Raw genomic sequence first — 10,632 nt, forward strand, 5'->3', positions numbered from 1 at the left:
AATTTTTTTTTTTAACATTTATTTATTTATTTAGGCTGCAGTGGGTCTTGATTGCGGCATGCCAATCGTCCTTGCAGCATGAGGGATAATGAGGGATCTTTTTGTTGTTGTTGTTGCGGCATGCGGGATCTTTAGTTGCGGCATGCGAACTCTTAGTTGCGGCATGCATGTGGGATCTAGTTCCCTGACCAGGGATTGAACTCGGGCCCCCTGCATTGGGAGCGCAGAGTCTTAGCCACTGGACCACCAGGGAAGTCCCTCGAGCCAGTTTTTAAGTGTGAGGACTTCCCTAAAGGGAAGGTACAGCCTCTCAAATAGGGCCAACTTCTCCCCCAGGCACAGCAGGCTCAGTGCCCAAAGCCCACCATACTTTTAGAAACCAACAAAATGTTTTAATTTCTTTTATAATGGAAGAAAAAAGATGAACTTTTAGGTCAAAGAAAATGTTTTAACATATAATATTAATATATTTGTCTTTATAACAGTGGAGTCGTAAGATGTAATTATTTTATTTTACTTTATTTTTTATGGAGGAAGCAACCCATGAAGGCAAAAGTGCCTAGGGCCCACAAAAGTCATAATGTGACTGTGTGCTCAGTCTAATTTAGTCCCGAGTAGTTTTAGGAAAGCACATGAAGCCTATTGTGGCTGATATTTACATACTGATATTTACAGGAACAGGAAGATATTGGGGAAGACAAAAATTGTCCCTTGAGTGGAGCTGCCCCTATAACCACACAGAGTTCATCACTTCCTACATGAGTGATCTGAGGAACACTGGGGATGCTCCATTGATAAAACATTGTCCCTCGTCAGCTGGTTCCTAAGGCTCTAAAATTCTACCATTAGAGACTTTTTCCACCTCCAGAGCCAGTCTATAGAGACACACTATCTAGAGACCCTTTCTCTGTAACATCGGCCTTCTTTCAGCACCAATTTTTTTTACCTTCCAGATCCAGGACCCCATCTCAGGAACTTATCAGGGGATTTTCTATGAAAAGAAGAAAACATAATAATGAGATTCCATTTTATAAGAAACACCAATTCTAATCAGCTCCTAAAAATTTAAATGTGGCCATACATGGCTAAACAACATCACCTTCATCACTATTATTCAATACAGTAACCTCAACAAAAATTACTGATTGTTTTACTGTCCGCTACTATAGCCATTAGCTAGTAGACTACTTAAACTAATTAAAATGAAATAAAATCTAAAAATCAGTTCCTCATTGCACTAGCCACGTTTTGAGTGCTCAGTAGCCACATGTACCTATTGGACAACAGAGATAGAACATTTCCATCATCACAGAAATTTCCATCAGACAGTGCTGTTTCAAGGGTTTGAGTAGAGAGGGGACCACCCTTCTTGGACCCTCTGAAATGCAAGGCCAGTTGGGGAAGTATGCAGACTGTAGCTCAGGCACATTTTTTGGTTCCCATTTGTCAACTGGTCTACAACTACCCAGATCATCAGTCACTCTACTCTTTTCTAAACCTTCCGAACCAAACTTTCTAGAAAACCAACTTTTTGTTGAAATTCCCTTGCCTTTCAAGAAAGCTAGACCTTTTTGACTTGTGAAGGGCATTATATACTATTCATGATCCACCCAAGGAACTTCAAAGGTTTATCCCAGGATCTAGAGCAGCCTTTATCCCAAAAAGTGATTGTTTATTTGCATCACTGGTATGTTTGGGTTTTATCCTTGCGGAATGACTCTAGCTGTCCTCAAGTTGTAGATGACTTCTTAAATTTTAAACCAACTCCAAGGGCCCTCTTTGATCTCGCAGGCATAACTGTACAAGGCAGGCCAGCTGGATAATGCCCCAAATGCATGTGTCTATAAATAATCTCCCATCATCAGCAATTTTGTTTCCAAGAGCCCTGCTGGAGTGCTCAGGTATGGGGTGTGGGGCAGAACAACTACTCTCTAGCATTTCTCCAATCCCCTAACACCTGCTAAACATTCACATGAACATATTAAATCCCAGCCTGGAGCAAGTCTTCACAGTTATATAATAAAAGCCCTGAAAAAACAGAGTTGATAACTGAGATACTAACACCATCTTAATTAGGGAGGAGATAACACAGGTGGGAAATAATGTGTGTGCAGCTGTCACATGGGCTGGAATTATGTTTAAGACTTCTGGTGACATGACAGAGGGTGAGAAAGCAGCTTCAGTGTTCTGCACATGATGTCATTTGGAAGCCTCAAAAAGCACGTATAGCTTTGGGCAGCTATTACTCACTAAGGAGGATCGAGATCCTGTTTTTCCATTTACAAAGGGCAGGCAGAGGAAGGGAAAAGACAGGAAAATCTATAAATAAAATTAGTATGAATCAGTTTCACCCCCACAAAAAAAACCTATATAAATATATTTTAACTCAACTTTTTCATTCAGACCCATTTGATTGCTCCTAATACATAACCTAAGAGCTAAGTTTGGAATCTTGCCACTAAAGGATCTAAGAATATTTTAATAGCCTCAGTTAAATATCCTGGAATTTCTGAATCCAACTCAAAAGACCAAGATAGTCAATACCAAGTGCAGTGCACAAGAACTGTTTTGTGGTTGATGTTGTCGTTGTTTTGTTGTTGCTGTTTTCGATTCTGAAAAGACCCCGTTCCCACTCACCCCTGAAGTTGGATATTTTGGCAGAACTTTTTCTTCAGGACTCTAAGGAGGTAGGTAGGGCAGGTAAGCTTACCGAGGCCCTGAGACTCCAACTCAGATGAAGAAACTTAAGAATCATCCATAATGTACAAAGGAAAATGGAAAGACCTGGGAAAAAAATGGAGAGTCCAAAAATAACATGTCTTTAACTCCTCTCGTTTTTCAATAATAAAGTGTCCTATCCAGAGCCCTGCCATAAAAGGAAGTTAATTCTCTTCTATCAGAGAAAATGTCTTTAAATTAGCACTCTCTCATATTATTTCATAGTGCAAATAATTCATTGTTTTTCATCTTGAAAAATAATTTCAGCCATAGATGAGCATGGGAAGCAGCCACAAGAGAAGTGGTGAACAAACTCAGAGCTTACAAGATGGCCTCTGCCTGCCTCTAGACCAGGGGCCGGCAAACTTTTTTCTGTAAGGGGCCAAATAGTAAATATTTTAGGCTTTGTGGGCTGTATAGTCTCGGTCACAACCACTCAACTCTGACATGATAGTACAAAAATAGTGATACACAATATGTAAACAAATGAGCTTGTCTGTGTTCCAGAAATTTGTATTTACAAAAATAGGCAGTGGGCCAGATTTGCCCCACAGGCTGTGGTTTGCCTTCCCGCTGTTGTAGACCACTGGAATATCATGGGGAGCTCTAAAAATCACTAAAGCCTGGATATTACCTCAAATATGGACAAATATATTACCATATGGAAATCCACAATATGGCAAAGAGTTCAAAATTCAGCTATAGAATTAACTATAGAAATTAAAAGTTAAGCTCCAGGGAAAAAAATAAAACAGAGATAGTGAAGGGAAGAAAAGAGAACTTCCATAAATTCTCATTAATATACTCCAGAGGTATAAAAGAAAATAATATATCTATCAAACAAGAATAAGATGCTATGAAAAGGAGACAATAAGAGGACAAGAAAGTATACTCAGACATTAAAAATATAAGGTAGTAAAGTTTAAAAATTCAACAGAAGGTTGAAGATAAAGTTGAGAAAATATCCCAGAAAGTTTAAGAAAAGGCAAATGCTGGAGAAAAGGGAACCCTCCTACACTGTTGGTGGGAATGTAAATTGGTACAGCCACTAGGGAAAACAGTATGGAGGTTCCTTAAAAAACTAAAAATAGAGCTACCATGTGATTCGGCAATCCCACGCCTGGGCATATATCTGGAAAAGACAAAAACTCTAATTTGAAAAGATACATACACCCCAATGTTCATAGCAGCACTATTTACAATAGCCAGGACATGGACGCAACCTAAGTGTCTATCAACAGATGAATAGCTAAAGAAGATGTGGTATATATATACAATGGAATAGTACTTAGCAATAAAAAAGAATGAAATAATGCCATTTGTAGCAACATGGATGGACCTAGACAATATCATACAAAGTAAAGTCAGACAAAGACAAATATTATATGATATCAGTTATATATGGAATCTAAAAAATAATACAAATGAATCTATTTACAAAACAGAAACCGACTCACAGACATAGAAAACAAACTTATGGTTACCAAAGGGGAACTGGGCGGGGGATAAATCAGGAGTTTGGGATTAACAGATACACACTACTATATATAAAATAGGTAACCAACAAGAACCAACTGTATAGCACAGGGAATTATATTTAGTATTTTCTAATAACTTATAATGGAAAAGAATCTGAAAAAGTATATATATATAATATATAAATTATATATTATATATATAACTGAATCACTTTGCTGTACACCTGAAACTAACACAACATTGTAAATCAACTATACTTCAATTTTAAAAAAAGAAAGAGAAGGCAAATGCACAGAAAATATGAAATCAAAAGTAAAATTTTTAAGGATTAAGCTCACATATTCAACATACCACTAAAAAGAGGTCCAGGAGAAGAAAGGAGAGTGAAAGTATCAAAGATACATTTTTTTAAGCTCTGAATTCAGGGAAACATAAGTCTATTCTAAGAATTTATCCTAAAGATATATGCAAGGGCATGAAGATACATACACAATTGTGCTTAGTGCAACATTTTTGTAAGAGCAAAAATCGGAAACAACCTAATTGTTCATGGTTATTTGGTTACTTAAATTATGGAACACCTATACTTATGTAGTTGTTTAAAAATTAATAATATGGTTGTAGATGTACTAACATGGAAATATGTCCAGCTTCTGGCACTAAGTGAGAAAAGCCAGTTGTAGAACGTATTATTACGGGGAGCCCCTTTATATTTGAAAAATAAAATAAATAAAATGTTTAAAGATCAATATATGTTTGCAAATTGCAGCTAGTCTAAAGAGTTACTCAAGAAGCTGTTAATAGGAGTTATCTCTTGGGAGACGAGCAGGATTGGGGGGTTAGATGAATAGTCCTTCAACTTTGCATTTACATACATCTACATCAAGGCCTTTTTTTTTTACAATGTTTATATGTTTCTTTTGTAGTTTCTAAAAATCAAAAGCAATAAGTAAATTATTTACAATATTATGGAAAGGAAAAAAAAGTTTTTCCCTTTACAATATCTCTAGGAAGATTATCAGGGGTCAGGAGGAAAAGAAAATGAAATTCCTAATTAGAGAAGACCCAGATGAGGAACACAAGCAGTAAAAGGTATTGCCAGGCTCTTCAGGAGCTTATGTTAGAGTTAGGAACGTAGACTCATACAGATGGCCAGCGGTGACCAGGGCTCAGTGGTACAGCCTCCTGTCGAATTGTGTAGAATGTCAAAGCCTGGGAGCTTGGAGGGCAGAGACCTATGAAGACTGGAGTAGCCAAAGATGCTTCATGAAGGAAGTAAGACTTGAATGATCATAAAGGCAGAAAGGAAAACACTACAAGCCAAACAGCCAGTAAGAGTAAAAACATGGATCCCAATGAGCATGCAGAATTCAGGCAAAGGTGAGGAGAGCAGCCCATTGAGATTAGAGGGATCATGTTAGTTAGGATTGGGTTTGGCTGCTTATTTAAGCCACTTATTTAATGGTGGCTTAAATAAGATAGAGGTTTAATTTTCTTTCATGTCAAAGGAGGCCGGAGATACAACGTCCTGGGCTATTTCAATAGCTTCATCATCATCAGGGCCTCAGACTCCTCCCTTCCTGCCTCACCGTCTTTAGCACTGCTTCCAATCTTCAAGGTAGCCTCATAATTGCAAGATGGTCACTGTAGCATGAGCCATCATATCTATGCTCTACACAGAAGGAAGGAGCAAGGAAAAGAGACATACCTCCCAGTCCAGCCAACCTCTTTGGAAGAGTTTCCTGGAACCTGCACCCAACAATTTCTACTTACATCTCATTGGCTACCCCTGTCAATTACAGGAGGCTGGAAACATGTAGGCTTTTTAAGCTGGGCACATTGATGTTCCTATTAATACAAGATTTCTAGGAGTAAAGAAGGACTGTTAACCATCTCTGCCAAGTGACTAGGTTAGACGATAAAGGTTTTTGAAAATAAGGCAGACAAAAGAATTTACATTGGAAAAGGGGAGAAAGAAATTAGCAAATTACCTATCATCCGTAAAGAAACAGGTAGAAAAATGAATAAACTTATATGGAGTTTTAAAAGCATAGAAGAAATAAAATTGAAAAATAAATGAGAAACACACTAATAGCTACTTTTTAAAGTAGCTAATATATTAGTTACACAATGAAGTGAATATACTTAATATTACTGAACTGTACACCTAAAATGGTTAAGGTAGTAAATATTATGTTAGGTATATTTTTCCACAATTACATTTTTAAAAATTTTTAAGTAGCTAATTTATACGTCTGTAGTTACATACCTGAACTCACAGAAATGTGCGGCCCTGCTCCATTCAGAAACTTTGAACCTTCTCCTATTTTCTAAAAAGATTTAGTAACACTTATCCATGTACCCCTTATACTACCAATATAGGGTAGACTTCTGGTCTGCATATGATGACAGAAGTCAGCCTTTCTCCCTTCTCACCCATATGCCCATGGTATGTTGAAGACACTACTATAACAACAGTTATCACCTTGTGCTTTAATTGATTGTTTATGGTGCCAGTTAAGAGGGGATATGACTGAGTGTAGAAAGAGCAGCATGGGCTTTGGCATCAGAAAGACCTGACTTTCCCCTTGCTAACGATTTTCCTCCAGCAAGTTACTTTAACTTTCAAAGATATGCTTCAGTTACCATTAACGTGAAGACTATAACATGAATCTTACACATATTTTTCAGATTGTAGTGAGGACTAGAGCCTAGTACTCAGCAAGAACTCAGTAAAATGGTAGCCTTCATTATTGTTTATGCCTTCCCTTCTGGATTCAAAGGTCTTTAAGGACAGGGCATGTCTTACTTATCTTTTTTGTGAGCCCCTAGTGTCTAACACAGTACCAGATGCCCTGATAAGAGTCATTTGAGCAAACAGAAGGTCAACTGACAGACGTTCATGAAAGCTCTAAAGCCAGCAGTGTACAGCCTGCTCCCATGGAGTGAATGTCACTGGCCCATCGCAGTACCCCAGAGCCAGGAGGGAAGCCATAGGAACTAAACTTCCCCGGGGACAGTAAGTGACACTGTAGAATTCTCCTTGTGGGACATTTGAAATTCTGAGATTCTAGACGCCTAACAATTGTTGCTTCTTTTCCTTTTTTTATGCTTCATAGTTTAATAAATATGTTTTATATTAATGAAGTTTCCTTTAGGTGCACTGTGTCCAATGTGCTTGTTTTAGCGTGTTTCCTGACAAACTCCCACATGGACAGTCCCTTTCGGAATGTGGAGATGCATTCAAGCCTGAAAAGTCCCATCTGTGTCCCCTCCTTTTGGGAATCCACCCACATCAATATCTTCCCTGGATGGTTGTGATGTAAGAAACACAAAGGTTCTGCAAAAGCTCCCCAGACTCTCCCTTGTTTTACCTAAGTCAAATTTCTAAAGCACAGGGCACTCTACCCTAATCCCTTGGGTTGCAAAGCTCTTCCGTTGCTCCTATTCTTTTATCTTTTGCCGCTCCCTGTCTCTTGACATTTGCACATGGGAGCATCAAATTGCAGGGTGGAAAGGGAAACGATCTGATTTCTTCTGTGTATTCAGGAAAGCTACCCAGCGGCAGAGCGTGCCTGGCATGCATCTACGCTAAATGCATTCCCTTGTCGGGTCGTTATCCCACAGTTAGGCAAAGCCAGCTGTGCTTTTTTAGACCAGGGGCCTGAGCAGACATATGACCTGGAAGACTTTTCCCCATCACTCATGCCTGGGCCCCGCCCCTGGAAGTACTGAATCAGCATATCCTGGGAGCATCCTGGGCATGTGTACTTTGAAAATGCTCCCCAGGTAATTCTATTAGGTTCTTCTCCAACTCTACCCTTGGGAAACATCAATGTTCCCTGTGCTTCCCTTCTGAAGAACTACTCTTGGCATTCCTTCCTAAAAAGCCATTTTCTCATTGGCCACTGGTCTCACTCACCAGTGCCGTAAGGAATTGCACTATGGAACACAGCCTCAGAACCCTGAGAGTGGCAGCTACCGCTTATGCTTAGCACATACCGGAGTCCTTTACTTATCCAAATTTATTTAACCCTCACAACAACACTCTGAGATACTGGTGGTGTCTCCTATTACCAAGGAAGAAACTATTAAGTGGTAGAGACCAGATTTAAACTCAGCCCATACTAGTAACCGATACTCTACATGGCCTCTTGCAGCAAGTTTCAGAAGCCTCAGGAGTCACATATTTCTTTATGGTCAAACTAACCCCAGTCGCCTTGCTGACCACTTCTACCCCGGTCCATCTGGCTCCACCACCAGCCCCAGCCTTCCCATCTCTTTGGTCTGCTCAGCCACATAACTTCTAAAAACAATATTGTGGATCTCAGTGTTTTTCTACTGATTTCCTAAGCCTTAGCTCAGGCTCTCCTTCCAGAAAATGTTCTCCAGCATCCCCCCACACCAAGCTGGGTTAGGTACCTCATCCACACTTCCCTCTTGCTCTGTGCATTTCTTGATCACCAAATTTACTATGTGGCATCATGATAGTTTGTGTTGGCTTCCATCTCTCTCAGTTGAGAGTTCACTAGGGTCAGGTGTATGTTTCAATCATCTCTGATTCTCTGACGCCTAGTACAAAATCTGGTGGAAGCAACATATAACTATTTGTTGAGTAAACAACATCAGCTTCAGTGATACCTCCACCCCTCATGTTACAAGAAGGGCTTATTAATTCTCCCCTGGAATCTGGGGCAAGAAGGAACATCTTCCATCAGCCCCTTATTAAGACGTTATCTCTAGACACTACAGATATATTCTTTGCATCTTTTCCTATATTCCTCAAAACCCCTGCCCCAATATACATATCTTCTTTTTCTATAGCTGAGGTGCCACGGACACAAAAGTCATGCTTAATATGCAAAAGATAAGCTCCCATCCAAACTCCAACTTTTCTAAAAGATAATGTCCCCTTTATCGTCCTTAAATCTCTCTTTCCCACCCTGCCTAGACTTGTTGGTGGGGGACCTACTGCAACAGGTGAAATGGGGCCTTAGGGCTTCTGGATTGAGGCTCCAAAATGTAGACGCATGACAAATTGAAACATCTGACAGTCATCTGCAACCTCAAGGTTGTAGCTACAAACTCTCTTGTCTTTCTCTTTTAAAATTTGAGGTCTTTGGAATTAGTTGCAGCTTGTGAAGTACTAGGAGATGAGCAGGAACTGTCAATGGAACCACCCGGTGGTCAAGGAGATCAATAAGCCAAGTAAGAAGAAACAAAGAATGGCAGGTGCTTTTCACAACTTCTCTGTAAAACTTTGTATTTGGCTTTATAGATAAAAAATATTCTTTTATGATTTCCATTAACAATTTTATAAATAATTTCTTTTGACCCCCTAGGACACTCATGATATACCCCAGATTACTAAACATATTATCAACAAATCTCATTTGCCATCACTCTCTCACTGCTCCCCTGCCCCAATCACACTTGCATAGCTCAGGATATATTTGTTTTGCCAGTCATTTCAGCACTGTTAAAATGCACCCTTACGATAGCTTTGATGACAAATACAAAATACCGTCATTAAAACATTCCTTAGTAGAAAACATTGCATTCTTCCGTCACACGTTATGAGCTGTCTTAAGAAACAGGGGAGGAGTGTTTGAGGGAAGAATGGAAATGGTGCTCTGTAAAACTTTTAACACGCTGCAGGTTGACTTTCGCCTTTGATACTGACTGCATGACAAATTGTATAAACCGTAATAAGCAAATATCACACCGCAAGATTAAAGCCTCAGTGGGAAAGTATCATTAACCACACCAAACATGTATTTGCTTTTTTTGTTGGCATCAAAATGTAATTGTTTCTCTGTAAGTCAAACATACCTCATGGTACAACGCTGATCCAAATCTGTGCGGCGGGCAACATAAAAGGGAAGCTTATCCTCTTTCATCCATTGTGTGAATGTGTTTTCCTCCAACAAAAATGATCAGTTTGAATTAAAGTTTATTCTGTCCTCCTCTATACATGTCATCAAACCCAGCATATCAAGTTTGAGTAAGTACAAAAGAATGATCTATGTTTGTCCACTAGGTTGGTTAAAGCATACGGCTTTAGGGGGTAGAGGGAATGAGGTCACAGACACATTTGAGAATTTGAAAAAGAGCTCAGATTTTTCACCCTAAAATAATACACATTCACCAAATCGTGAATTTACCTTTCAGGGGGTTCTTGACTCCACCAAAGCCCCATTCGTGGTCCACAGGTTAAGTACTTACACGTTTGAATGAAAACTTCATAGGGTACAGAAATTAAATCATTTGCATTTCTTGGCAGCAATCGTATTACCTAAGACTAAATATGATAACATTTTGAAGTAGGATTTAGTAATAAACCAGTTTTAGAAAGGAATTTTACAGATCCTTCCCCTACTGACACCTTACAAAGAGCTTGTCCAGAAATATTGACAAAGCATCCATCTGATAAGG

The sequence above is a fragment of the Balaenoptera physalus genome (assembly GCF_965194825.1).
Source record: "Balaenoptera physalus genome assembly, chromosome: 3".
In the NCBI taxonomy this organism is placed as follows: domain Eukaryota; kingdom Metazoa; phylum Chordata; class Mammalia; order Artiodactyla; family Balaenopteridae; genus Balaenoptera; species Balaenoptera physalus.